Source organism: Armigeres subalbatus, chromosome 3 (assembly GCF_024139115.2).
Source record: "Armigeres subalbatus isolate Guangzhou_Male chromosome 3, GZ_Asu_2, whole genome shotgun sequence".
NCBI classification, from domain to species: domain Eukaryota; kingdom Metazoa; phylum Arthropoda; class Insecta; order Diptera; family Culicidae; genus Armigeres; species Armigeres subalbatus.
Window position 1 is genome coordinate 241,465,937 of NC_085141.1, and position 6,000 is coordinate 241,471,936.

General features: G+C 37.0%; 1 protein-coding gene across 3 annotated transcripts in view; it reads right to left on the reverse strand.

Moving 5' to 3' along the window:
- The window catches only part of LOC134221292 (phospholipase B1, membrane-associated-like), a 75,450-nt gene extending 69,735 nt beyond the window's left edge, over window positions 1–5,715 (reverse strand). Inside the window, exon 1 of one of the 3 annotated variants that reach the window (XM_062700493.1) lies at window positions 5,559–5,715. The gene's annotated coding sequence lies outside the window, so the exon portion shown is untranslated. Of the gene's footprint in view, window positions 1–5,339; window positions 5,359–5,558 lie in introns of those variants that run through there. The other 2 variants (XM_062700495.1, XM_062700496.1) reach the window with 2 other exon arrangements.
- Window positions 5,716–6,000: the final 285 nt, after the last annotated feature.

Consider the following 6,000-nt stretch of genomic DNA (forward strand, 5'->3'; position numbering starts at 1 on the left):
ACGTAGAAGCATAAAAGAAGGCAGGGAGAAAAAAAGAGAAAAATGGAGAAAGAAAAAAAATAAAGAAAAAGGAAGATGAAGAAGAGACAAGGAAGAACGAAGAATGCAGGAGGAAAACGTAGAATCAAAAAGAAAAAAGGAAAGAGAAAGGAGAAAAAAGAAAAAAAAAAGAAAAAAGAAGGCATTAGGAAGACAAAAAGAAGAGGATATAAGGAGGAATAGGAAAAGAAAAAACGAAAGATGAAGGAAGAAATAGCAGAAGGAATAAGAGAGAAGGAAGAAAAAAGAAGGGAGAAGAAAGAAGAAAGCAGGAAAAATAAGGCCACACATAAAAGAGAAAATGGAAGAAAAAAGGAGGAAGAAGGGAGATGTAACAAAAAAGAAGATAGAATGTAGGAGGAAGAAAAGTGAAAAAAAGTTGAAGAAAGTATGAAGATGGGTGAAGAAAAAACGAAGAAAGAAGAAAGAAAAAAAGGAGGAGGAATGCAGAAGGAAGAAATAAGAAGGTAACTAGAATAAAAGAAGGAAGAAGGGAGGAGGGAAAAAAGAAGAAAGCAAAAAGGAGGAAGAAAGAAGGGAAATGGAAAATGAAGAAGTAAAGAAGAAGGGGAAGAAACAGGAAGCAATAAACAAAAAATGAAGAAGAAAAATCGAAGGAAAAGATGAATGCATAAACAGATAGAAGAAGAAAGAAGGAAATTCAAAGTATTATCAAAAACCTGGAAAATTCACGAACCGTCAAATGTGAGAATACCAAACTACTTACAATATTTAAAACTATCTTTGGAGTCACAGATTTCTTCTTAGAATGCTCGAAGGTTAATTGAATTCTCCACTTGAATTTCTATTTTTATTACAAAGCAGTCTGCTATCAAATCTTGCACACCACGATGAGTGTCGAATAAATACTCAAACAAAATGTAAGTTTCCGGTTGTTATGTTTTTTTGTGTCGTGGAAATTCCTTGATAACGCAGTAGCTAGCCGAGGTTGGGATTGCCGGAGAGTAACTTGTGTTCTATTTTGGTAAGTCACTGCTGGTCGCCGAATAATTTGAAAGTTTTTCTAACTTAAATTGAAATAGTGCACTAATATTCGAATGTTTTAAAGTTTATTCAGAGTATGAAATATTTATTGTAAAGTTTCCCGAAACTATGATATAAAAGAAATTAAAAAAAATCTCTCTCTGTTTAAAATCCTGGCTACGCCCATGCTCAGTCGTATGCAGTATTATAAAATGTTTGTTTTGATTAATTTAACTAACATTTTTGTGGAATGGAAGTTCTTCCAATATGATGTTGTTTGAATGTAATTTTAACTACCACGCCTGTTTCACATCAATGTTCTTTTCCTGTCACCTGTCTTCACCTGTCATAAGACGTCTTATGACATGTGAGCAATGTTCTGTTAGACAAAGTCATACAGTTCTAATAATCATATTAATAACACTTATACTACTTCGACTGAACAAATTAAGCTTTCGTCGAATCCGATTCATTAAAAATTGGACAACCCAATAAATGAGAAAAGACACTGTTTCATGAAATTGATAATTACACTTTATATATGGATCTGCTCGCTGCAAATAACACTCAGATAGATACAAGAACTTGCTGCCAGTCAAATAAAAAAAAAATGGAAATGGCTCCGAAAGTATAGCGTAAATCCTTGAAGTAAATTAGTTTGATTCGGCGAAACTATGAGTAAGTCAGGCTTAGCGTGTAGATACATTGTTTACATTAAAGCTCTTTATAAATTGATTGGGGTCTTCAGTAGCCTTGCGAGCAAAGGCGTAGAATTCCCAATCCGGAGATGGCGAGTTCGATTGTCGGTCCGGTCTAGGTTGTTTTCGGGTGGGAAACGTTCTCGATACCCTGGGCATAGTGTATCCTTGTACTTGCCACACAAGATACACAGGGGAAGAGGTTCGGTTGTGGGCACCATTTTGTCTTTGATCTTTAACTTTAGAAAGCTAGACTAATAAACTTACTACTAGCGAAAAAAATAGTTTGATTTCATCTGTTTGAATAAACATATTGACAATTTTGCAAATTTGATATTTTTGGACATTTCAATTTTGTGGTTCGGTTGTGGGCACCATTGAAAGCTCAGCTAAAAATAAAGAAGCATGAATAGAAACCAATCAGATTTCAAGAAAAGGAATAATTCATTTATTCTAATAGCCTGGAGTTACTAAAAAAATCAGATCAATCCACCTAGCAGTGATGATGCCTCCATCGGAAAAGTCTAAAATAGCACTTTAGGTAAATGAGTTTCAATTTTTCATTGATTTACGTTTTATTGATATACTTCACAGTCAAAAAAATCTAGATTAATTACCCTAGTGGTAATAGCGCCTTTCTCGTTCATTACAAAAATTAATATTTTTGCCATAAATTTTGATCCCATAGTCTGATTTGATCAATTTTCAATAGGAAGTAATGGGATAGGATTCCCCGTCGAATGCAACTTGTTGCAAGCTAATCAGTCAACGATTTGTTCCAAAAAGTGTGGATATAATAATTACACATACCCAAAGAACAAAAATATGAATTAAACTCATTATTTCAATCAATTATGTCTAAATAATTATAACAACTGAATAGAAACATCATTTGAAATAAGTTAGGGGACAACTAAAACGATATTGAATGATTTGAATGTGAATGAAGGTGCCTACAACCGAATTTTGCAGCCTTTTTGGAAAATGAAGAAAAAAAATTCGCGCTAAAATTTTAATGGCAATCGTTATTAAGCCTTAAAATAGATTAGATTTACTGTATAAATATGCATTGGAGCCTTTGGACACTTTGAAAAAGGCCAAAAAAAAACTTTCGTGTTGTTTTTTCCGTCAAAAAAATTGATTTGTTCCTAGTTAAAGGTAGAGATCCCCATCCGGTTTGATATTGAGCACAAAACATCATGGTACAATAGCAAACTAATAATGGTTGTCATAATGACAGTATCTGTTTTCTGTCAAAAGATACGTAGCGGTGCCCATAACCGAACGGTGCCCACAACCGAATCTCCTCCCCTACTCATGCAATTGCGGGCATAAAAAAGCTTTCAATTTCAATTAATATCTGAGGAAATGCTATTAGAATACTAATTTGCAAAGCAGGCCAAATTCCAGTTGGAATGTAGAGCCACTGAAAAAGAAGAAGATAAATTGATTCCATTCGAAAGTGAAATGATAGAACTTTCAGATAAGCGTTTGAACCCTATTTAACTGATTGCAACTATCAAAGCTTTGTGAATTGACTTAAACTTCACACGCTTTTTCAGTGTTGGCAAAAGCAAAACAAAAAAATCGGGGCAGGCTGACTTCACTTTTGAAAACATTGACTGATTTTTCAGGAAGGGATCAAACCCACCATCGCCTTATTCCAAGCAAACGCCCATTTCTGAAGAAGGAATCGCATCCACCGATGCCTTATTCCAGCAAAATGCCTGTTTTAAAGAATGGATCAAACGTCACCCCATTGCCTTATTCCGGGAAAGCGCCTACATTAAGAGAAGAAATCACATCCATCATTGACTTATTCCGGGCCAACGCCTATACTTATGGAAGGGACTAATTCCAACGTCGCCTTATTCCAAACGAACGCCTATTTCTAAATATAGAGAATATGTGTCCCAGTTATGGTGGAAATCGATTATAAGCGGTTTAGAAATTATACTGAATTGTTCGTTTGTAAACAATATCCAGCCTTAATAATCTCGCGAATATCATACGACCCTCCCAACCACTGTATAATCGTTTCCGTTGGATAGAGAAATCGTGTTCCAAATTTGATTTAAATCGACCCATGTGTTATACAAACCTAATCAATTCATAAATATGTCCTCCCTTCCTTTCCTCTATGACAATCCCACACAGATTATATCGTATTCCAGAGAATATGTTCCAAATTAGGTGGACATCAGTAAAGAGGTTCAGGAGTTACACTGAATTGATCAGGAACTAAAAAATACCCCTCCCTCATACCCTCTTTCTTTTCCAAAGAGCTAGCCAGCACCATTGAAATCGTTTCCTTAGGACAGAGAATATTTGTTCCAAATTTGGTTGAAATCGATAAACGGATTCAGGAGTTACACTGAGTTATGCGAAAATTAAACAATACACCTCCTCCCACACTTCTCCCCATTTTCCCAAAGATCATTCTACCCCTCATCCCACCCCCTAAAGACGTTTATTCAAGATAGGGTATGTGTGTTCCAAATTTGGTTTAAATCGGCCAATGGTTCATAAAATCACAAAAATGAGAAACAAAATCATTAGCGCCTCAATTCTTTGTTTTTGATTGTTATTGATTTGAGTAAATATTATTCCATTAACCTTATTTCTGGCTCCGTAAAGTGTTATACACGCCTGAGCCTACCAAATAAACGAAATTGAAAAAAAAACTTATTTCAACAAGTTACAGAACATAAAATCCTGGAAAAATCTTGAAAAGTTCCCTGCAATTAAATAAAATGAAAAATTGCCCGGTCGATTCACACCGCCACCTCTGGTGGCTATAATGACACTCGGCGTGACGCCAAAAACGCTACCGACGAGCAAAATCACGACAAACGTCGCCACCGACGATTATTACTGAACCGACACACACCTCTAGTTATACTGACTTCGAACTGATCGTCTTTTGGATAAATCTATTTACCTCTACGTTATCATGTCCAAAGCTGAGCATCGAATAATCATCCTTCGGAAATATCAAACCAATAAATGAATAAATAAAAAAAAACAAAAAATTCTATAATATTTGTGGATTTCCTCTACTTGAGTCAAGAAATAATGTGCATGATAGATCGTATTAAAAGACATTATTGATATCTCAGACAAATTGCTAACAACAAATTCTCATTAATTCTTTTTTTTTGTTCTACTTATTTCGTTGATATTTTTTAGCCAATGAGGTAATATAATTGAATTAAGCCAATCATGCAGATATTAAAAATATTGATCACTCATAGGAAACATCTTACTGTCCGGATCTAGACAGCTGTTGGCGTACCGGAATATGCATGTTATCAGATCATGGACGCAGACTCAAATGTGAGTTATAATGTGAAGATGATGAACCATATAATCAGCACGACTTTGATCGATTTGAATATTCTTGATTCAAATCTTCCAAAGTAAGGTGAAGTGAAACCATTTCGATTTTTTTCAATCATTTTTTGGCATGTGGCAATGAGCTTTTAAATGGCCTTATTTATACAACATATTGATTGAGCGTTTATCAGTGTTTTTTTTTCTTCTAGAAATGGAAGGTCTCCGGCGTTGGGGAGCTCCTATCAACTTGATGTTAATGTTTCTATCACACGTATCGTTTACATTAGTCGTATTAATTTCTTCCGCTCATGACACGCACTGCTAGTTTTTCTCCATCATTCTGGCCTAAGGACCGAAATCACTTTTCACTTCCAACCCATGACCACAGGGCACGCACTATTTGTCAGCCCACCTGCCGCCCGCCTGCCCAATGCCCGTTCGAGACCGCTCTTGATCTACTTCTCTAGGACAGGCGGCGACAGCTGAGCGCCACCTTCTTACCACTTGTCGAACGAAAACCAATGAAAAAAGACACACGCGTTCGCGTAAACACGCTGAACGTCCGCGCCGGTCTCGGTACTGCGTCCGTTTGCTATCAAATCGCGTTTGCGACTGAAGTACGCCAAAAGTACGCGTAAGCCGATCGAGCAGCGCGGTTTCCCAGCCAGCAAAGCAAATCGCGTCATAGCTGCCTGCTCGCTTAGAGACCCCGGCTGGATGTTGATTTAGGCATCACCGCCGCGGCAGTAGAGTGCACAGAGCATTGTCCAGCGTTGGCTGTCGCCGGGTCTCTCTCTCGCTGACTGCATATGGTGTGCTTTCGCGTGGTTTATGGTGCCGATGCCGTTCAGGTGATAGCTCGAAGCACGTTCTTAGAACGGTGGTGGAACGATTGGAAGCACCAAATCGTTTCGATTGTTACTTAACATTTGGATAGGCTTGA